The sequence below is a fragment of the Heterodontus francisci genome, chromosome 35, assembly GCF_036365525.1.
Source record: "Heterodontus francisci isolate sHetFra1 chromosome 35, sHetFra1.hap1, whole genome shotgun sequence".
Taxonomy (NCBI): domain Eukaryota; kingdom Metazoa; phylum Chordata; class Chondrichthyes; order Heterodontiformes; family Heterodontidae; genus Heterodontus; species Heterodontus francisci.
In genome coordinates, this window is record NC_090405.1 from 20738198 (window position 1) to 20761979 (window position 23782).

The window sequence follows — 23782 nt, forward strand, 5'->3', positions numbered from 1 at the left end:
GTGGGTAGCCCTTGTCTCCAAGGATCCATCTCTGAAAGCGGATGGGGCCGCGGAAAGGTTCTGGCACCTGGGAGTGCCTTGGTATTGCAGGCGTTGTGGCTGCTTCCCGGGATTTGTGCACACACCTATGGGATCCATTTGCAGTGGTCGCAGACCAATTGCACACTGAGCAAGTGGAAGCCCTTCCTGTTGAAGGCTGCTGGCTGGTCTGCAGGAGCCATGATGGTCACATGGGTGCAGTCAATGACACCCTGCACCTGGTGGAATCCAGCGATGTCCCCGAATCCTATAGCTCTCTCAGCTTGACTGTTTGGATCAATGTGCACATAGTCACCGGCCCTCCTGAACAGGACATTGGTGACCTCCTTGATGCACTGATTCACTACAGACTGTGAGATTCCACACATATCTCCAGTGGATCCCCGCAATGATCTGGTGGTGAAGAAGTTCAGTGGCACGGTGACCTTCAGTGACACTGGCATCAGGTGCCCACCAAGTCGCATAGGGCACAGCTGCATCATGGCAGAGAGATCAGTGACGACCTCCGTGGAGAGGTGCAGTCTGCGGAGACACTGTCACTCAGACATCTGCAGGTAGTTGAACCTCGGCTGACGTGTTCCTCTGCCTCCTTCTCCAGCCTCCTGTTCGAGGCTGGCCTTCCTGTGGGCCCCCAAGCTGCTGTGGTGCCCCTGCTGGTGCCTGCGCCTCCCTCCCTTCCTCTCTACTCCTCCGCCTCCTCCTCAATGGGAGCCTCGAATCCAATGAGAGCCTCGAATGAGGCCCATGACAGGTTGCCCCTCCCTGAGTGCAAGGCCTTCACAGTAAACAACACCCAGCCACATTTACCTCACTTGTCACCCTCAATGAAGTGGCACTGCCCCAATGGCACCCTGGTGTTGTTCCCTCTGCAGAGCTGGCACATTGGCCCCCACTCCTGACAGTGTTTCCCGATGCCCTTTCTGCCAAGTTTTGCTGCCTCACCCGATAGCTTCCCAGTGAAGACAACACTCAGCTCCCACCTCCCAGTCACCTCCTTTAACCAGGCGAGGCTCTGAAGCCCCGTGGTTCCCGTGTGCTATTAGTTCAATTGGATCCAGTGAATAAAATTGCTGACAATTGGACTCATAAATACTTGAAATGCCTTCTTGCCGTGTGGATGTGCGAAGTCTGCCCTCCATGTCAGCCGCCGACAGAAAAATCCGGTCCAACGTCTTCCATCCCTATTTTATACACCACCCCCCCTCCCCCTCCCCGGCCTCCATTCCCGTCTCCAACGGTCCCTTAAAATTCTGGTGCATGTCTCTAAGACTAATGGGAGTGAAACCACATCTGCTCCTTGGACTGAACAGGGAGAGCTGCTCTCTCTGTGTTTAAAGTGAATGAATCTGCTCTTTACCTTGTCTTACTGGAACGTTCACTGTCTGGAGATGTCTGTTTGAAAATGTTTTCCTGTTATATTAATGGAGCAGAGGAGCAGATGTGAGGTACTGTTGAACAGAGAGGTTTGGAAGTGGGTGAAGGGGTGGAGTGACGGTGTGAGTGAGAGGCGCAGTGAGTTGGCCATTCTCAATAGAGTGTCAGGAATGAAGGTCAGAGGAACAGACCAGGCTGGAAACACAGAAAGAGCGAGGAGAAGCTGGTGTGAAAAACAGAGATTAAACAACAGGCTTGTTCATTTGGTTTGGGTCAGGTGTTTAGAATACCCAGAATCTGGGTTCACTTCCCTTCCAACTCAGGCAATTGTACCAACATTATGTTCATAAAACCATAGAATGATACCCAAAGAAGGAGACCATTTGGTCCATTGTGTCAGTGCTGTCTCTTTGGTTGTGCTATCCAATTAGTCCTGGTGTTCAGCTTTTTCCTGTAATCTGTACATTTTCCTTCCAGTATTTATCCCAATTGCTTTTCAAAGTTACTACTGAATCTGCTTTCAAGTCCTGATCAGACAGTGCATTCCAGATGACAACACATCACTGTATAAAAAATCATTCCTCATTTCGCCTCTGGTCTTTTCTCAATCACCTGATAAATACATCCTCTGGTTACTGACCCTTTTGCCACTGGAAACAATTTCTCCTTATTTAACTTATTGAAACCTTCTTGATGATGTCACATACTAGACTGCCAGTAAAACTGAAGCCCATGGAATAAAAGGGACAATGACAGCATGCATATGAAGTTTGCAGACTGATAGGAACATAGGAGCAGGAGTAGGCCATTCAGCCCGTCGAGCCCACCCTGCCATTCAATATGATGATGACTGATCGTCCACTTCAATGCCTTTTTCCCACACTATCTCCATCTCCCCTATGTCATTTGTATTTAGAAATCTGTCAATCTCTGCTTTAAACATACTCAATGACTGAGCTTCCACAGCCCTCTGAGATAGAGAATTCCAAAGATTCACAACCCACTGAGTAAAGAAATTTCTCCTCATCTCTGTCCTAAGTGGCTTTCCCCTTACGTTGAAATTGTGTCCCCTGGTTCTAGACTCCTCAACCAGGGGAAACATCTTAGCTTCATCGACCCTGTCTATCCCTTTAAATATTTTGTAAGTTTCAATGAGATCACCTCTCATTCTTCAAAACTCTAGAGAATACAGGCCCAGTTTCCCCAATCTCTCTTCATTTGACAGTCCCGCCATCCCGGGAACAAGTCTGGTGAACCTTCGTTGCACTCCCTCTATGGCAATGATATCCTTCCTAAGGTAAGGGAACAAAACTTCACACAGTATTCCAAAGTGCAGTCCAACCAAGGTTATATACAATTGAAGCAAGACTTTACTGCTCCTGTACTCAAATCCTCTTGTGATAGAGGCTAACATATCATTAGCCTTCCTAATTGCTTGCTGCACCTGCATGTTAGCTTTCAGTCACTTATTGACAAGGACACCCAGGCCCCTTTGTACATTCACACTCTTACCATTTAACAAATAATCTGCACATCTGTTTCTCCTACCAAAGTGGATAACCTCACATTTTGACACATTATATTTCATGTGCCACTTTCTTGTCCACTCACTAAGACTGTCCAAATTCCCTTGAAGCCGCTTTGCATCTTCCTCACAACACACATTCCCACCTAGTTTTGTGTCATCTGCAAACTTGGAAATACTACATTTGGTCCCCGCATCCAAATTATGTGAACAGCTGGGACACAGTGTGGTGGTGAACAGTTGTATTTCTGTCTGGAGGAAGGTTTACAGTGGGTTCCCCATGGTTCCTCATAACTTCAGTTATGTGCAGACACTGGAAAAGCTGGGGTTGTTCTCCTTGGAGCAGAGCAAGTTCAGAACAACTTTGACAGAGTTAGAATCAAGGAATCAAATGGTTACAGTACAGAAGGAGACCATTCAGTCCATCATGTCCATGACAGCTCTTTGCAAGAGCAGATCAGCTAATTCCACTCCTCTGCCCTTTCATTGTAGCCCTGCAAATTTTCTCTATTTAGGTGTTTATCCAATTCCCTTTTGAAAGCCACGATTGAATCTGCCTCCAGCACACTCTCAGGCAGTGTATTCCAGATCCGAACCACTCACTCTGTCCCACACCCCGGTACCATTGCAGAAAATCTTTTCTGTTCATTTCATCCCTCATAAATAATTGAAATGAAATGTTTATTAGGAAATGCACAACATAAAAAGGAGAGAGAAATAAATGCTGAGTAAAATAGAAGTCAATGTTTGGAAGGTAAAAAGAGCAAAAGATGTAACTTTTATTCTGGATGAGTTGGAGGAATATATCACACTTTGGGGCTTTTGTAAGAGGATTTACTGATAAACCTGGGATTTGAGAGGAAGCTGGTTCATGGTTTACAGAACAAATTCAGCCCCTGGGGTGGAGCCAACAGCTGCACCGTCCAATAACAGACAGGACGGGGACACTGTCTCAGGCCTGGTGAGCTCAGTCGATGAAAGCATGAAACTCTGAATCTCAAGTTTTTGAGTTTGAGCCCACGGTGGGTGTTTTCTATTTCCTTTTGTGAGAATAAGAAATATTGAAATGTTGTTTCTACAGCTTGTGGAAAGTTACCAAGAAGTCATTTGTGCACAACAGAATGAAATCACTGAAAAAGAGAACTGATAAGGATATGTCAGTGGAGACCTTAAGACAGTAAATCACTGACAAAGAGAATTGATAAGGGTATGTAAGTGGAGACCTTGGGACAGTACATCACTTAAAAATTGTGCTTAGGCAGATAACAGAGAAACAGCAAGAGTTAGAACAACGGATGTAGTGAATAAGAAACTGCCCCACTAAGATAAAGGCTGACAGCTGCAAGTTAAAACACATAATGGAGAGCCAAATAAGGTAAAACAAAAACAAGAGTTAGGGGCTAGAAAGTTAGAGTAGGGGGAGAAGTAAACAGAGGAGGAGACTGTAGCAACCATAGGATAGGTTAGTGTCATAATACGTTATAACCAATAATGTAAAATAAAGGCGTGGACAAATGGATTTGTATTGTATAAACATGAACTGAATATGTTGATCGGTGTGCCTGCTTGTAGGACACCCGATCTTGCAAGACCGTTAAATAAACTTACTTCTTCAGAGTTTGACTTGGTGTAAATTATTATCAAGTGGGCTACGTTTCTCACAATTGGGGGCTCGTCCGGGATCTCTTCATCATTGCCGGGACCGCGGCCGACGACAGACGAGAAGACGCGTCCCGTTAATTTAAAAACGGTCTCGTTTCTCTCGTTGGTAGCGGACCTGAGTAATCGACTGAAAATGATCCTAGGGAAGTCACTCTGAACGAGTATTTAGTGCGGCAGGTACACACGTGAAGTCAGGCAACTCCGTGCACGGACCAAGGTAAGAAAAACGACTTTTAAGTATTATCTTGGTGACTTATGGTTAACTGTCGGATAAGACCTTCTAAGTACCAAATGCAGTATAAGACCCTTCAGCTAGGAGGTGAGTACCGTAGGGTACAAGACCCTTCAGTTAGGAGGTGAATACTGTGGGGCAGTATAAGACCCTTCAGCTAGGAGGTGAGTACCGTAGGGTATATGACCCTTCAGTTAGGAGGTGAATACCGTAAGGTATAAGACCCTTCAGTTAGGAGGTGAATACCGTAAGGTATAAGACCCTTCAGCTAGGAGGTGAATACCGTAAGGTACAAGACCCTTCAGTTAGGAGGTGAATACTGTGGGGCAGTATAAGACCCTTCAGTTAGGAGGTGAGTACTGTATGGTATAAGACCCTTCAGTTAGGAGGTGAATACCGTAAGGTATAAGACCCTTCAGCTAGGAGGTGAATACTGTCGGGTATAAGACCCTTCAGTTAGGAGGTGAATACTGTCAGGTATAAGACCCTTCAGTTAGGAGGTGAATACCGTAAGGTATAAGACCCTTCAGCTCGGAGGTGAATACCGTAGGGTACAAGACCCTTCAGTTAGGAGGTGAATACTGCCGGGTATAAGACCCTTCAGTTAACCATGGGAAATAAATCGTCTAAAAAGGAAGACGATGGGAGACAAGGAAAGTCTGCCGGCAACATCCCTCCAGAAAGTCCATTGGGACGGATGTTGGAGTATTGGGATTTAGAGTCAAAAACCAAGGAGAAAAAGACCCAAATATGATCTAAGGACAGCAAGAAGGACCACCCCTAAACCCGACGATAACGACGACGATAGAGACAGAGAGTCTCCTAAGACAATGATGCCCTTGAGAGAGGTACCAATAGGAAATAATGAAATTGGATTTGTTAGTGCACCATTAACGTCAGGAGAGGTAAGAGTGTTTAAAAAGGAAATGAAAGTCCTCGTAGAAGACCCCTGAAAATTTGGGAAAGAGAAAACCCTCCCGGGGTAGGGGGAAACGAACCAGCTGAACAAAAATACCCTAATCAAGACCCGCAGTGGCAGAACAATAATATCGGCCATAGGGGCCAGATGAAAGACCTTAGAAATCTGATAGTAAAAGGCATTGTTGTAAACAAGTAGTTGAAGCCCCTGCAAAACGTATGCCTTTACAGAGTTACCGCAGGCCCCTCTTATGGCACAAGCAGGCGACGTATTGAGTGCGACCCCTCTGGGTGTTGAAGGCTGTTTCGAGACAAATAGAGACCATTAAAGGCACCTAGGTGGGATCAAGAGAATGATTTTTACACAGGTTTTGAAGAATCAAAAGGGGGGACTGTGAGAACAGAATTTAGATTTTAGAATTTTTAAGAACAGAATTACATGGGAACATTTAAGATGAAACAATTAATCAGTCATGTATTGCTAACAAGCTTCATAACTTCAGGGCTGCAGAGGCAACTTGGCCGTGCAGCTGGTACAGCGAGAGAGAGAGAGAGAGAGAGACATTGTACTTCAACAGCACTCTTCTTATCACCCAGACATGACAATCCTAGGGGAAAGTTAGAATGAAAAACATACCGACCAGGCTAATACACGCCCCTTGTTTGAGGGTGGCTCAGCCTACCCTGAAACAATTCTCACACTTTTTAGGCTGATTTTACAGGCGTTATCCAGCTCTGAATTCCTCGGCAGAGAGTTCAAGGAGTGTTTGAAATGAGATTCAACAGCAGTATGAGAAAGTCTCTCCTTGATTCAGGACTCTTACCTCTCTGCAGCATCTCGCTGCTGAAGATTGAACTTTTTCTCATTTCATTCTCAGCTCAGGGTCAGTGTGGATCACTGGGACTTCTGGCTGTCTCCCACTTCACAATTCATCAGTGCTGAGAAATCAATGGGGAATATTACTCACATGTTGTAATGTTTTATAAATACTTGAATGTATTTCACACTGTGTCCAACAGTGTGAATCTCCCCTGGTATATCAGCTCACCAACACTTCAACAGAACATTCACATAATGTGAGCTCTGACATCTGTTCAGATCCCATTCCCAAGACCTGGAAAGTGGGATTGGGCTGGATCGCTCTTTTTCAGCTGGCACAGACACGATTGCTAAATTGTCTCATTCTGTGCCATAAATTTTCTCGATTTTCTATGTTCTATGAAGTGAGGTGTGATTGGGAGGGGCAATTCCACCAGGGTTATATTTTCTACCAAAACAATGACACAAGGGATACTTCACATTTTTATTCATTCATTCATGCGATGTGGGTATCGCTGGCTAGGCCAGCATTTATTGCCCATGAGAAGGTGGTGGTGAACTGCCTTCTTGAACCGCTGCAGTCCATGTGGGGTAGGTACACCCACAGTGCTGTGAGAAAGGGAGTTCCAGGATTTTGACCCAGCGACAGTGAAGGAACGGCGATATAGTTCCAAGTCAGGATGGTGTGTGGCTTGGAGGGGAACTTGCAGGTGGTGGTATCCCCTGCATTTGCTGCCCTTGCCCTTCTCGGTGGTAAAGGTCACTGGGTTTGGAAGGTGCTGTCTAAGGAGTCTTGGTGCATTGCTGCAGTGCATCTTGTAGACGGTACACACTGCTGCCACTGTGTGCCGATGGTGGAGGGAGTGAATGTTTGTCGATGGGGTGCCAATCAAGTGGGCTGCTTTGGCCTGGCGATGTTGAGATTCTTGAGTTGGAATTGCACCCATCCAGGCAAGTGGAGAGTATTCCATCACACTCTTGACTTGTGAATTGCAGATGGTGGACAGGCTTTGGGGAGTCAGGAGTCATGGATGAGTGAGAGGAATATATCACACTTTGGGGCTTTTGTAAGAGGATTTATTGATAAACCTAGGATTTGAGAGGAAGCTGCTTCATGGTTTACAGAACAAATTCAGCCCCTGGGGTGGAGCCAACAGCTGCACTGTAATTACTCACCTCAGGATTCCAAGCCTCTGACCTGCTCTTCTAGTCACGTTATTTGTATGGCTACCCAGGGTAACCCACATGATGTTGATGGTGGGGGATTCAGTGATTGTAATGCTATTGAATGTCAAGGGGAGATAGTTAGATTCTCTCTTGTTGGAGATGGTCATTGCCTGGCACTTGTGTGGTGCGAATATTACTTGCCACTTATCATCCCAAGCCTGTGAGACTGAAATAGCTCAGTTGGGAGTGTGTTGGACTGAAGATCCCTGGTTCAATCTGGGGTTTTGGCAGTTCTCCTTTATTCTGCATCGCCCTTTGGTTTTGACTCTTGAGCTGCACAATTTACACTGAAATTATTTACCCAACTCTGAAGGTTGGATTGGAATGGAGAGATATCAATGATGGGAAATATTTACATTGTCAGCTTTAGCTTATTCTCTATCTCCTTGTGTCCTTTTCCCCAGTTTTTGAATCTTTCGGGGCCGGGTGAACATTTGATTTGCTGCATATGTCCCAAACTGAAGCCTTTTCCACATCTCTGGGCGGTCAGACTCGCTCTGTCTGTTTTTGCTGCTCGTGACCATTAACGAGAACAGGCCACGAGTTCAATGTTTATCAGCAAACGGAAGATAATTGGAAAGAATTCTGTGTTACTCCAGACCAGTGACAAAGATGCAATGGATGTTATTCAAAATAAATTCCCTTTGACATTTTATGTAAACTTGTTTGCATCTAAAAATTGGATTTTAAGTGTTGCAAAAATGTGTCAAATTAATGACTGACCATGTGACAGTGCACATGGGGATCAAGTCCACAGCCTTGTTGTTATCAACACTGCGTCCTAACCAACTGAACTAAGCGGCCGATAGACAGAGCCAGGTATGGGTTTGAGCCGCACGCTGTGCGGTTTGTGTTTTATTTCTCACACTGGGTGACAGAGCGATTGTACAAACAATGGACACATCACATCCCTGAAACATTGTTCTGATATAAAACAGTGTGAAATAAGAACTGAGCATGGAAATGGAACGGAACCAGAAATCAGGACTTTAATCTATTAAAGTTGATCTTGAAATTCTACCATGCACGAATATTCCAAGAGAACGAACTCTCTTCTGATATAAAATCCAGGAACTTGAGCTGCTGTAAAACATAACTGAGCCTGACGTGATTTGAACACGCAACCTTCTGATCTGGAGTCAGACGCGCTACCGTTGTGCCACAAGCTCACAGATAAAGCAAAGTCTTCCATTCCTGGCAGATTTACTTCTTGTTTAGATTCAGTGATTGAAATTAATTCAATCCTCATCTGACCTCCGCTCTGTGAAGGCCTGCCACCCGACCTGAACCCGACGGGACCCGACGACCTGTGTCGGGTCCGGGTCGTGTTGGGTCGCTCTTCCGGGTCTGGCTTTCGGGCTCGGGTCAGGTCGGGCCAGGTTCGGGTTGGGCTGGGTCCAGGTCGGGCTGAGTCCGTGTCGGACACACACAGTAAGTATTACATTTAACTCTGCTGGGAAGTTGAGTTTAATAAGTGTCAAAAGTTGAAAAGCCAATCTAAGCTGGGAGTCCGGGTCATCAAGGAGGGAAACTCTGAGTCTGCTCAGTGAGCAAGTGAGCATCTCTATGACGTCATTGCGCTCATGCTGCAGCTTCCTGTAGATTCGGAATCGGGAGGTAGGTAAAGTGAACATTCCGGTGGTCGGGTAAGGCTCGGGTCGGTTTGGGCATGGGAATAAATGGAGATACTCGGGCCGGGTCGGGCTCGGGTCCAATGTGGTTCTGTCAGGTTCGTGTCGGGTTTTTTTTCCTGACCTGAGCAGGCCTTTACCGCTCTGTCAGTTCAGTGCCTTATTTAAACTATTACTTGGAGTTCTGTTTTACAGGGTCTCGGCTGTTTAAGTGTTTCCCAGACCCACTACTCTGATTAATCAGACATTTTGCTGCTAACTGCTGCTGCTACAATTGAAATGTAAAAAAGAATTTCCAGTGACCTGCAACCAATGGACAAATACATTTCAGAAAGATAAAGCTCATTCACCAATCCACAAATGTGTTTTTCTGCTTATATTTATAAACAACTCCTTCTCTCCACTATGAGAACTATACAATCACTCCAGTTATTTGAAAGTTAGTATAAGATGTTCCAGTTCATCAATTTTAAAACTGCAGCAGGTATTTTCCAGAAAACTTCTCTGTTGGAACCTGAGTCCCATTTAGATTGAAAGTGGACAATTAATGTATTCACTTGTTCATTGCGGACAGGTGTCTGACTTCGAATAAATCTCATTAACTTTCAATGAGGTGGCAGTATTTCTGTGCTCCCATTTTACACAGTCTGTCCTGTTCATGCACCATGTTTTTATTCTCTTCTCCCATTCTCCCCAGGATACAGATTACAAGCATCATCAATCTAGCTATTGAAAAGCATTGGAAGAATCTGGTCACACAGGTATTGAAACATTCATTTTCTGCCATTTTCCAAGTTGCTTGCTTTAAACACAGTACGATGTGTTATCATCTTGAAAAGAGATTCTCTTCAATATCCAATACAAACTGAATTACAAACCTGACAGACAAACACAGGAGAACAAGTGACTAGTGAACACAAACCTCATGGTGCTCATTTTCAGATTTATTGCAGTCATCCGACAAAACAAGTGAAAGAATATTCCAGTGAAATGATTTGGAAAGTAGGGGTGACTTTTGTTGGTGCCTTTCTTTGCTCTGTTGGTGAAACTTTCTTGCACCTGACTCCTGTTCATGTCTCTGTTTCCTCTATTGAATGAGGAAGGAGGTATTTGATCAGAAATCAACTGGATTGTGTACCTTTGAGAGGGGATTTCTGCACCGTCAGGGCTGGAAACAGGAGTGAGTGAAAGACAATGTGTGGAGTTTGATTTTGTACAGAGGGAGAGCAAATCTAACAGGACTGTGAGATATTGGCCTGGATTTTACAGCCCCAATAGCGGTGAATTCTGAGACTTTCACTGCTATTGAGGGTCTGAACAGCACTGCAACTACTGGTACATGCACACACTAACACCAGCATCTGGAAGTTGTGGTGGTGAGAAATGTGCTTAGAAGGAGCCTCTGATCATAATCGCACCAGCCCACTCTTTAAAGTGACAGGGACCTGTAGTTCAGCAATTTGGGCTCATTGCCCACAATGTACCCTGATTTTTACCTGGGTTGGATTAAAGCCGGTACCAACAGGCTCAGGGCTGCTCGGGAAGGACTTTTCTGTTGACACAACAGCTCCACTATTCCAGGAAGACACCGGCAGCAGCAGTGGTCAACTTTCAGAGGGAGTTCAGACATTTTAAATGTTGTATTTTATTTCTTAATTGTATGTAAGTTTTTAGCATAGCCTGATCAGAGTTCTTAAATTTACATCTGACTTTTTATTAACAAGATTGAAGTGCTTTTAAAAGATCTCTAAATGTATATGACTTTTTATCAAGATTTACTTGGCTTCTTTGTAAAGACTCTTGAGCAAGATTGAAGTGACTTTTAAAAACTACATCTTATCCTTTAAAATCCTGCTTCCATGTAGATGACATTGTAAGATGACTTCAGAATAGCGTAGACTATCTTTCTAACAGGTACTGCAACAGCTTAAGACCTACTTTTCGGCAAAAGCTGGTGAATTACCTTCCGGGAGCGGAGAGGAGCGGAGCGGAGCAGACCTATATGGACCGATATGAGGAGAACGCCGAGAGCGGAGCCTATAAATCCAATCCGAGGATCGAGGCCCAGTCTCTTACCTTCCAGGAGTGGAGTGGAGATCTTCCAGTGTGCTGGAGTTTTGAAAAAAAAGAAGCCAACTGTGACGTCAGAGGAGAGCTGCAAGGTGATTGGTTGGTGAGTCACTGCTGTTAGTGTATTTAAATATCTTAAAGAAAAGGGCAAAGTTTTTTAGTTGAAAAAAAAACCTCTGCTGATAAGATGAGTACTACTAAAGTGTTTTTTTTATTCAGTGTAGCTTATGAAGGACTTTAGATTGTAGTGGGTAGAACAAGGCCCCTAGTGTCATTAGTATTTTTTAATTAAGGGAGTAACTAATTAATCTAAGGGTAAGTCATGGCAGGAGAGCTCAGCCCCGTGATATGCTCCTCCTGCGCTATGTGGGGATTCAGGAACCCTCCCAGTCTCCATGACGACCATGTGTGGAGGAAGTGTATCCAGCTGCAGCTACTGGCTACTCGCATTATGGAGCTGGAACTGCGGGTGGTTTCACTGTGGAGCGTCCGCGAAGCTGAGGGCGTCATGGATAGCATGTTTAGTGAGGTGGTCGCACCGCAGGTAATGGATGCACAGGCAGAAAAGGGATGGGTGACCACCAGATGGAATAGTAGGAGCAGGCAGGTAGTGCAAGAGTCCCCTGTGGCCATCCCCCTCTCAAACAGAGATACTGCTTTGGTTACTGTTGGGGGGAAGACCTCCCAGGGGAAAAGAGCAACAGCGCGGTCCGTGGCACCACAAAGGGTTCTGCCGCACAGCAGGGGAGGAAAAGGGGTGGAAGAGCTATTGTGATAGGGGATTCTATCATAAGGGGTGCAGATAGGCGTTTCTGTGGCCGCAAACGAGACTCCAGGATGGTATGTTGCCTCCCTAATACTAGGGTCAAGGATGTCTCGGAGCAGCTGCCGGAAATTCTGAAAGGGGAGGGTGTGCAGCCAGAGATCGTGGTCCATATTGGTACGAACGACATAGGCAGGAAGAGAGATGAGGTTCTGCAAAGTGAATATAGGGAGTTAGGCAGAAGGTTAAAGAGCAGGACCTCTAGGGTTGTAATCTCAGGATTACTCCCTGTGACACGTGCTAGTGCGGGTAGGAATAGGAGGATTAGGCAAATGAATGCATTGCTGAAGACTGGCGAAGGTGGGAGGGCTTCAGGTACTTGGATCATTGGGATCTCTTCTGGTGCAGAGGTGACCTGTACAAGAGGGACGGGTTGCATCTGAACTGGAAGGGGACCAATATCCTTGTAGGGAGATTTTATAGTAATACACTGGAGGGTTTAAACTAGTCTTGCAGCGGGGGTGGGACCCAAAGTAGTAGTCTCTCCGATGAGATAGTTGAGGCAAATGGAGAGGTTAAAGCAAGCAAGTCCAGTAGGCAGGCCAGGCAGGGGCAGGACAGGGAGCGTGGAAGGTCTGGTGGGCTAAACTGCATTTACTTTAATGCAAGTATCCTTACAGGTAAGGCAGATGAACTCAGAGCATGGATCGGTACATGGGATTGTGGAATTGTAGCTATTACGGAAACGTGGTTGAGGGATGGGCAGGACTGGCAGCTCAATGTTCCGCGGTACCGATCCTTCCGGCGTGACAGAGGTGGAGGTAAGAGAAGAGGGGGAGTTGCACTATTGATTAGAGAGGACATCACGGCAGTACTTAGAGAGGATATCCCGGGGTGAATGTCCAGTGAGGCCATACTGGTCGAACTTAGAAATAATAAAAGGGTGATCCCTTTGATGGGATTATACTATAGGCCCCCCAATAGTCAGGGGGAAGTGGAGGAGCATATATGTAGGGAAATCACAGATAGGTATAGGAATTATAGGGTTGTAATAGTAGGTGATTTTAACTTCCCTAATATTGACTGGGACTGCCTTAGTGCTAAGGGATCAGATGGGGAAGAATTTGTTAAGTGAATCCAGGATAGTTTTCTGAAGCAGTACGTGGATGGCCCGACTAGAGAAGGGGCTACACTCGATCTCCTCTTAGGAAATGAGGATGGGCAGGTGGTTGATATGGCAGTAGGGGAGCACTTTGGGACCAGTGACCATAACTCTATTAGCTTCAAGATAGTTATGAAAAAGAATAGGACTGGTCCTCAGGTTGAAGTCCTAAATTGGGGGAAGGCTAATTTCCATGGCATCAGACAGGAACTCTCAAAAGTTGAATGGGAGAGGCTGTTTACAGGTAAAGGGACGTCTGGCAAGTGGGAGGCTTTTAAAAGTGAGATAGGAAGAGTTCAGGGCCAGCATGTTCCTGTTAGATGGAAGGGCAAGGCTGGCAAGTTTAGGGAACCTTGGTTGACGAGGGATATTGAGGGTCTGGTTAGGACAAAGAAGGAGGCATACGTCAGGTATAGGCAGCTGGGATCGAGCGAGTCCCTCGAGAAGTATAGGGGATATAGGAGTATACTTAAGAAGGAAATTAGGAGGGCGAAAAGGGGCCATGAGATTTCCCTGGCAGATAAGATAAAGGAGAATCCTAAAAGATTCTATAAGTGTATTAAGAGTAAAAGGGTAGCTAGGGAGAGAGTAGGTCCCCTTAAGGATCAGTGTGGCAATCTATGTGTGAAGCCACGCGAAATGGGTGAGGTCTTAAATGAATATTTCTCGTCTGTATTTACCGTGGAGAAGGTCATGGAAGCTAGTGAGTTCAAGGGAGGGAAAAGCGATATCCTGCAGCATATCAACATTACAAAGGAGGAGGTGTTGGAGGTTTTGAAGCGCATTAAGGTGGATAAATCCCCAGGGCCTGATCAGATGTATCCTAGGATGCTATGGGAAGCAAGGGAAGAGATTGCTGGCGCGCTGGCAGAGATTTTTGTATCATCGTTAGCCACGGGTGAGGTACCGGAAGACTGGAGGATAGCTAATTTGTTAACTAATAAATTAAATAACAAATCATGTCGCCTCTTTCTCTTCTAAACTCTGGCGGAGACAAGCCTAGCTTGTCCAATCTTTCCTCGTAAGACAGCCCACCCATTCCATGTATTAGTCTCGTAAACTTTCTCTGTACTACCTCCAATGCATTTACATCCTTCCGCAAATAAGGAGACCAGTACAGTACTCAGTACTGCAGAAGAGGTCTCACCAATGTCCTGTATAGCTGAAGCATAACCTCCCTACTATTGTATTCAATTCCCATGGTGATAAATGATAACATTCTATTAGCTTTCCTAATTACGTGCTGGACCTGCATACTAACCTTTTGCAATTCATGCCCTCGGACACCCAGATCCCTCTGCATCTCAGAGCTCTGCAATCTCTCACCATTTAGATAATATGCTTTTTTATTCTTCCTGCCATAGTGGACAATTTCCGACTTTCCCACATTATACTCCATTTGCCAGGTCTTTGCCCAATCACTTAACCTATCTATATCCCTTTGTAGCCCCCTTATGTCCTCTTCACAACCTACTTTCCTACCTATCTTTGTGATCAGCAAATTTAGCAACAATACCTTCGGTCCCTTCATCTAAGTCATTTATATAAATTGTAAAAAGTTGAGGCCCCAGCACAGATCCCTGTGGCACACCACTCATTACTTCTTGCCAACCAGAAAATGACCCATTTATGCTGACTCTCTGTTTCCTGTCAGCTAGCCAATCTTCTATCCATGCCAATATGTTACCCCCAACACCATGAGCTTTTATTTTCTGCAATAACCTTTGATATGGCACCTTATCCTTCTGGAAATCGAAATACAATACATCCACTGGTTCCCCTTTATCCACAGCACATGTAACTCCCTCAAAGAACTCCAATAAATTGGTTAAACATGATTTCCCTTTCAAAAAACCATGTTGACTCTGCCTGATTACCTTAATTTTTTCTAAATGCCCTGCTATAACATCCTCTGTAATAGCTCCAAACATTTTCCCTAAGACAAATGTTAAGCTAACTGGCCTGTCGTTTCCTGCTTTCTGTCTCCCTCCCTTTTTGAATAAATGAGTTACATTCACTCTTTTCCAATCTAACGGAACCTTCTCGAATCTAGGGAATTTTGGAATATTAAAACCAGCGCATCAAGTATCTCACTAGTCAATTCAGGACCTGGCGACTTGTCAACCCGCAGCTCCAACAATTTGTTTAGTACCACTTCCCTGTTGATTGTAATTTTCTTGAGTTCCTCCATCCCTTCAATTTCCTGATATACGGCTAATACTGGGATGTTATTTGTATACTCAATAGTGAAGACCGATGCAAAGTATCTGTTCAATTCATCTGCCATCTCTTAATTATCCATTATTAATTCCCCAGACACACTTTCTATAGGACCAACAGTCGCTTTGTTAACTCTTTTCTTTTTAAAATATCTATCGAAACTCTTACTAGTTGTCTTGAAATTCCTTGCGAGCTTTCTCTCATACTCTAATTTTACCTTCCTTATCAATCTTTTAGTCATTCTTTGCTGTTTTTTATACTCTGTCCAATCTTCTGACCTGCCTCCCACCTTTGCACAATTATAGGCTTTTTCTTTAAGTTTGATAGTATCTTTAACTGTTTTCGTGAACCATGGATGGTGAGTCCCACCTTTGGAACTTTTCTTTCTCGTTGAAATGTATCTATTCTGTGTATTCTGAAATATCCCCTTAAATGTCTGCCACTGCATCTCTATTGACTTATCCCTTAACCTAATTTGCCAGTTCACTTTAGCTAGCTCTGCTTTCATGACCTTATAATTGCCCTTATTTAAATTTAAAATACTAGTCTGGGACCCACTCTCCTCTCCCTCAAACTGAATGTAAAATTCAATCATATTATAATCGCTACTACCTAGGGGCACCTTAACTATGAGGTCATTAATTAATCCTATCTCGTTGCACAATGCCAGGTCTAGTATAGCCTGCTCTCTGGTTGGCTCCAGAATGTATTGTTCCAAGAAATTATCCCCAAAACATTCTATGTACTCCTCATCTAGGCTACCTCTGCCCATCTGAATTTTCCAATCTATATGTAGATTAAAATCCCCCATAATTATCACAGTACCTTTCTGACAAGCTGCCATTATTTCTTCCTTTATATCCCATCCGACAGTGTGTTTAATGTTAGGTGGCCTGTACACCACTCCCACAAGTGACTTCTTGCCTTTATGATTTCTCATTTGTACCCAAACTGCTTCTGCATCCTGATCTCCAGAACTCAGGTCATCCCTCTCTATTACGCTAATACCATCATTAATTAACAGAGCTACCCCGCCACCTTTTCCTAGCTTCCTGTCCTTCCAAAATGCCATGTCACCTCCAATATTCACATCCCAATCTATGTCGCCCTGCAGCCATGTCTCTGTAATGACTATCAGATCGTACTTATTTATTCTATTTGTGCTCCCAGTTCATCTGTTTTGTTTCAAATGCTCCATGCATTCAGATACAGAGCATTTAGTTTTGTCCTTTTATTATTTTTGTCACCTCTAGCCTTATCTGTCGATTTACTCTTAGATTTGTACATTCTGTCCCTTCCTGTCACAGTCTGTTTATCATTTCCCATATTTATACCTTTCTCTCTTGCCTTGTCTCTCCTCCTTGATTCACCATATCTTCCCAAATTTGATCCCTTGCCCCCACTATTCGGTTTAAAACCGTCTCTACTTCCCTCGTTATGTGGCTCGCTAGAACACCGGCACCAGCACGGTTCAGGTGTAGACCGTCCCAACGGTACAGCCACCTCTTTCCACAGTACTGGTGCCAATGCCCCATGAACCAGAACCCACGACTACCACACCAGTCTTTCAGCCGCACATTACTTTCTCTAATCTTATTTGTCCTATGCCAATTTGCACATGGCTCAGGTAATAATCCAGAGATGATTAACTTTGAGGTTCTGCTTCTTAATTTGGTGCCTAATTCCTCATACTGACTTTGCAGAACCTCTATCCTTGTCCTGCCTATGTCGCTGGTACCGACATGGACCACGATGACTGGATCCTCCCCCTCCCATTGTATGTTTCGCTCCAGCCCTGAGCAGATGTCCTGAATCCGAACACCGGCAGGCAACACAGCCGTCTGGACTCTTGCTTTTGCTGCAGAGAACAGAGTCAATCCACCTTACTATACTGTCCCCTACTACCACTACATTCCTTTTTTCTCCCTCTTTGAGCCGCAAACACTTACTGCAGACGTGTTTGCCCTGGATCACACTGGCATCCAGGAACTCCCACATGCTGCAGCTGTGACACATCACCTGTCCTGTCATCCTTAACGTGTTTCAATTAACTACTTAAATATTTTATTCAATTATTCATTTTATTGCATATTTTATTAAACTTACCACTAGTTAGTTTACTATTTTAAACGTTAGGACTAAAATGGATCTTAATCACTTACCAGATGCGCATCAAGCAGGTCGGTTCTTCCAAACCAATCAACTACCTGCTTGCCTGTGATGTCACAGCTTACCAGATCCTCACCAAACAGCTCCTTCCACTGCACCGAAGAAAGAACCAAATCCTGTATCCTCACACCAGCGGCTCTCTGTTTCCCTGCTCTCACTCTCCATTGTGACGTCACTCCTCGATTTTTTTCCCCTGCTCTGCTCCTGCCGTGCTCCTCTCTCTCTCGCTCTGTCTCCGAGTCTGTGCTTTTGGCGCATTTTTTCATTTGTTGTTCCGTTGTGCTCCTCTGTTTCTGGTCCGAAATCTGACTCTGGTGGGATTTGAACCCACAACCTTTGAATATTGTCTTAATCATTATTTAGAAGTCCAACACGCTATCCATTGCGCCACAGAGCCTCACACATTTTTATTAACATCACTAAGGCCTTTGATCTTGTCAGCAGAGACGGCCTCTTCAAACTGCAATGGAACATAGGCTGCCCTCCTGACCTCTTGGGCATCATCTCTTCTTTCCACGAGAACATGCACAGTTCCATCAGTTACAATGGAGCAACATCAGACGCTTTCAAGATCAGCAGTGGGGTAAAGCAGGGCTGCGCGCTGGCGCCAACTCTCTTAGGAACAGAGGAACATAGGAGTAAGCTATTCAGCCCGTCGAGCCTGCTCTGTCATTCAATTCGATCATGGCTGATCACCTACCTCAAAGCCCCTTTCCTGTGCTATCCCCATATCCCTTGATGTCATGAGTATCAAGATTTCTATCAATTTCTGTCTTGAACATGCTCAATGATTGAGCTGCCACAGCCCTCTGGGGCACAGTATTCCAATGATTCACCACCGTCTGAGTGAAGAAATTCCACCCATCACAGTTTTAAATGGCCTACTCCTTATTCTGAGACGATGTCCTTTGGTTTTAGACTCACCAACCAGGGCAAACATCCTGTCTACATCCACACTGTCACGCCCTGTAAGAATTTTGTCAGTTTCAATCAGATCACCTCTCATTCTTCGAAACTTTAAGGAATACAGGCCCAGTTTCCTCATAAGACAATCCCACCATCCCAGGGATTAGTCTGGTGACATAAAAACAAGAAATGCTGGAACCACTCAGCAGGTCTGGCAGCATCTGTGAAAAGAGAAGCAGAGTTAACGTTTCAGGTCAGTGACCCATCTTCGGAACTGACATATATTAGAAAAGTCACAGGTTATAAGCAAGTGGGGTGGGGGTGGGGCAAGAGATAACAAAGGAGAAGGTGTAGATTGGACAAGGCCACATAGCTGACCAAAAGGTCATGCAGCAAAGGCAAATAATATGTTAATGGTGTGTTGAAAGACAAAGCATTAGTCCAGATTAGGTGTTAATGGACTGAATATTGAACAGCAGGAAGTACAAACCTGAAAAAAAACAGTAGGTAAGCAAACTGAACAAACTGAGATGAAATGAAATAAATGCAAAAAAAAGATTAGTCTGTTGACCCTCTGTTTCACCCCCTCCATGGCAATTGTATCCTTCATAAGATGAGGAGACTAAACTGTACACAATACTGCAGTGCGGATTCACCAAGGCTCTAGACAATTGCAGCAAGACATCTTTACTCCTGTACTCATGACCCCTCGTGTGGGTACAACATACCATTTGCCTTCCTAATTGATTGCTGCACCTGCACAAGAGCTTTTAGTGTCTCAGGAACAAGGACACCCAGGTCCCTTTGGACATCGACACTTCCCAACCTCTCACCATTTAAGAAATACTCTGTCTTTCTGTTTATTCTACCAAAGTGAATAACTTCACACTTATTCACATTATATTCCATGTTCTTGCCCATTCACTTAGCCTCTCCAGGTCCCCTGGAAGCCTCTCTGCATCCTCCTCACAACTCACACTTCACCGAGCTTTGTGTCATCTGCAAACTTGGAAATATTACATTTAATCCCCACATCCAAATCATTTATATAGGTTGTTAACAGCTGTGGCTCCAACACTGATCCTTGCAGTACCCCAATAGTAACAGCCTGCCACCCTGAGAAGGACCCGTTATTCCTGCTCTCTGTTTTCGGTCTGTTAACCAATTCTCAATCCATATCAGTATATTATCCCCAAGCCTATGTGCTCTAATTTTGTTTACTCACCTCCTGTGTGGGACCTTACCAAAGGAAAATGCAAATACCACACATCCACTGGTTCTCCTTTCTCTGTTCTATAGGTAACATCCTCAAAAATCTCAACAGGTTTTTCAAACCTGTTTTCCTTTTCATAAATCTATGTTGACTCTGCCCAATCATGTCATCATTTTCGAACTGTCTAGTTATCACATCCTTTATAATTGGCATATTCTTCTCCATGCTGCTATTGTACACTTTCAATTACTCAGATATAGGTGTTCACCTGCACATCAGAGCTGACGACAAGCTGTTCAACTTGGCAAGACTGTGCGCCAAGACCAAAGTGGGTAAATTCCTAGTCTGTGAGTTGCTATTTGCTGATGATGCTGTGCTGACATCCCATAATGAAGTTCAGTCACAGCAGCTTGTAGATCGGTTCTCCCTGGCCTGCAAAGAGTTTGGACTGACAATCAGCATCAGGAAGATGAAAGTTACGGGCCAGGACGTAGAGACTCCACTTTCCATCAACATCGACAACCTCACTTTGGAGGTTGTCAACAGCTTCACATACCTTCAATCAACAATCACCAGCAATCTGGCCCTTGATGCTGAAATCAGCACCAGGATTGCCAATGCTGCAGCTGTCATGTCAAAGTTGAGAAGACAAGTGTGAACCGACAGCAAACTGACCGAAAATACAAAGCTCCACGTGTACCAGGCTTGTGTTCTCAGCACCCTCCTTTATAGTAGAGAAGCATCAACAACTTATACAAGCCAAAAAAAGTGGCTGAACAGCTTCCACCTCCACTGCCTCAGATGGATACTGGGCATCTCCTGGCAGGACAGAATGCGGAAGTACACCAGCGTGCAGGGATCCGCAGCATGTTTGCCCTCTTGAGTCAGCGGTGACTCTGTTGACTGGGCCAAATGGATGACGGTCACATTGCCAAATACATGCTCTATGGTGAGCTTGCTATCAGCATGAGATCAACAGGTCAGGGAAAAAAATCAAGTCCTTTGGAGAGGTTTGAGTTAATTCAGGAGAGTCGGCATGGATTCATCAATGGGAGTTCATGCTTGACGAATCTAACTGCATTTGTTGATAAACTATCTGAGAATACTGATGAAGGGAATGCAGTGGATGTTGTTTATATGGATGTTACGAAAGCATTTTATGAAGTACCACATAAAAGGGTGGTTAACAAAATTGGGGTTCATGGATTAGGAGGGACAGTGTCCATTTGGATAGTAAATTGTTTTAAAGACTGAAAACAGCGAGTCATATTAAATGGTTCTTGGTCAGACCGGAGGATAGTCGACAGTGGTGTTCCCCAAGGGTCAGTGCCAGAACCACTGCTTTTTTTGCTAAAGGTAAGTGACTTGGATCTTGGAATACAGAGTAGAATCTCAAAATATGCCGATGACACCAAACTTGGAGGAGTGGCAAACAGTGAGGATGATATGAACTGCCTGCAACAGGACAGTGATAGGCTAGCAGAATGGGCAGACAGGTGGCAGATGGAATTTAATAGTGACAAGTGTGAGGTGATGTATTTTGGCATAAGGAGTAGGGAGAGGCAATATATACTTAATGGCACAGTTATAAAGAGTGTGCTGGAATAGAGGGACTTGGGGTTCATGTGCACCGATCTTTGAAGGTGGCAAGACATATTGCGAGAGTGGTTAGCAAAGCATATGGGATCTTGGGCTTTATAAATAGAGGCATTGAGTACAAAAGCAGGGACGTTATGCTGAACCATTATAAAACTCTGGTTAGGCCCCAATTGGAGTGTTGCTTCCAGTTCTGCTCAGCAGACTTTAGAAAGAATGTGAGGGTCCTTGAGAGGACGCAGAGGCGATTTACCAGAATGGATCCAGGGATGGGGGATTTTAGCTACAAGGTTAGGTTGGAAAAGCTAGGATTATTCTGCCTATATCAAAGGAGATTGAGTGGAGAATTGATAGAGGTGTATAACACCTCTAGAGAACAGGCCATCCTGGACTGGGTATTGTGTAATGAGAAAGGATTAGTTAACAATCTTGTTGTGTGGGGTCCCTTGGGGAAGTGCGCCCATAATATGATAAAATTCTTCATTAAGATGGAGAGTGACAGAGTTGATTCCGAGACTAGGGTCCTGAATCTAAACAAAGGAAACTATGAAGGTATGAGGCGGGAGTTGGCGATGATAGATTGGGGAACGTTACTTAAAGGGTTGACAGTGGATAGGCAATGGCTAGCATTTAAAGAGCGCATGGATGAATTACAACAATTGTTCATTCCTGTCTGTGCAAAAGTAAAACAGGAAGGGTGGCTCAACTGTGGCTTACAAAAGAAATTAAGGAAAGTATTAGATCCAAGGAGGAGAAATATAAAATGGCCAGAACAAGCAGCAAACCTGAAGATTGTGAGCAGTTTGGAATTTAGCAGAGGAGGACAAAAGGATTGATTAAGAAGGGGGAAATAGAGTATGACAGTAAGCTAGCAGAGAACATAAAAACTGACTGTAAAAGCTTCTCTAGATATGTGTCGAGAAAAAGATTAGTGAAGACAAATGTGGGTCCCTTACAGTCAGAAACGGGGGAATTTATAATGGGGAACAAAGAAATGGCAGACCAATTAAATACATACTTTGGTTCTGTCTTCACAAAGGACGATACAAATTACCTCCCAGAAATGTTGGGGAACATAGGGTCTAATGAGAAGGAGGAACTGTATGAAATCTGTATTAGTAGGGAATGTTTGGGAAATTGATGGGATTGAAGGCCGATAAATCCCCAAGGCCTGATAATCTACATCCCAGAGTACTTAAGGAAGTGGCCCTTGAAATAGCAGATGCATTTCTGGTCTTTTTTCAAAATTCTGTAGACTCTGGAACAGTTCAAATGGATTGGACGGTAGTTAATGTAACTCCACTATTTAAAAAAAGAGGCAGAAAGAAAACAGCGAATTATATACCGGTTAGCCTGACATCAGTCGTGGGGAAAATGCTGGAGTCCAATATAAAAGATGTAATAGCAGAGTGCAATAATAACTCGTCTCCACTCCTAGTATTTCTAAATCCCACACATTCACTATAATGTGAACAATTATTTCCTGTTGTGTCTCTCTCAGATTTGTAAACTTCACTGTATTGGAGTGAGGTGACATCTACTGGCGGGAAGCAAGAACTGCAATCAAGCAGCAGAAACTCCACAGTCTGTCAGGGTTAAAGAAACATTGCAATGTGAGGATACAGCGAAGTGGTTTGATTGGGTAGATGGAGACATGATTCCACTTGTGGTGGTATCTGAAGCAAAGGCCAGAAATACAAAATTGTCATTAATAAAAGAAATGAGGAATTCATGAAAAATGTAGTAACGTAGTGAATGGTTAGAATGTGGATAGAATAGAAAGTGAGATTGGATGGACAGAAGCAGTCTGAAAGGATGGCTGAAACAAAAGGTGAGTGCCCTGAAACGTTAACTGTGTTTCTCTCAGCACAGATGCTGCCAGAGCTGCTGAACATTTCCAGCACTTTCTGTTTTTATTTCAGCATTTGCAGGATGTTGCTTTGATCTGAAAAAAAAATGGATGATTGGCTGGGGGGTTCCAGTGAAATTCCACAGCAGCTAAAGAAACCTGACTGGTCAGTGGCTCGTTGGTCTAGGGGTATGATTCTCGCTTAGGGAGTATGGTTAATTAACATGCGAGAGATCCCGGGTTCAAGTCCCGGACGAGCCCTGGCCTGGTGGCATTTTTAGATTAAGGTTATCTATTGGTTTCAGCCTTGCAGAAGGTGGAATTGACTTCCAAACAGAGCTGGCATGAGGACCAGACAACTGGATTCAAAGAGCTTGTCGACAAAATTGCAATTAACTAAATGTAC

At 44.3% G+C, this 23782-nt stretch overlaps 3 non-coding genes across 3 annotated transcripts; 1 reads left to right on the top strand and 2 right to left on the bottom strand.

The window, feature by feature from the left end:
- Positions 1-8894: 8894 nt before the first annotated feature.
- trnaw-cca (transfer RNA tryptophan (anticodon CCA)) lies at positions 8895-8966 on the bottom strand. Its single transcript has one exon. It is a non-coding gene; the product is annotated as a tRNA-Trp (tRNA).
- Positions 8967-18118: 9152 nt separating this feature from the next.
- On the bottom strand, positions 18119-18209 carry trnar-ucu (transfer RNA arginine (anticodon UCU)). Its single transcript is given in 2 exon segments — positions 18119-18154; positions 18173-18209. It is a non-coding gene; the product is annotated as a tRNA-Arg (tRNA).
- Positions 18210-23548: 5339 nt separating this feature from the next.
- On the top strand, positions 23549-23637 carry trnap-agg (transfer RNA proline (anticodon AGG)). Its single transcript is given in 2 exon segments — positions 23549-23584; positions 23602-23637. It is a non-coding gene; the product is annotated as a tRNA-Pro (tRNA).
- The last annotated feature ends 145 nt before the right edge of the window (positions 23638-23782 follow it).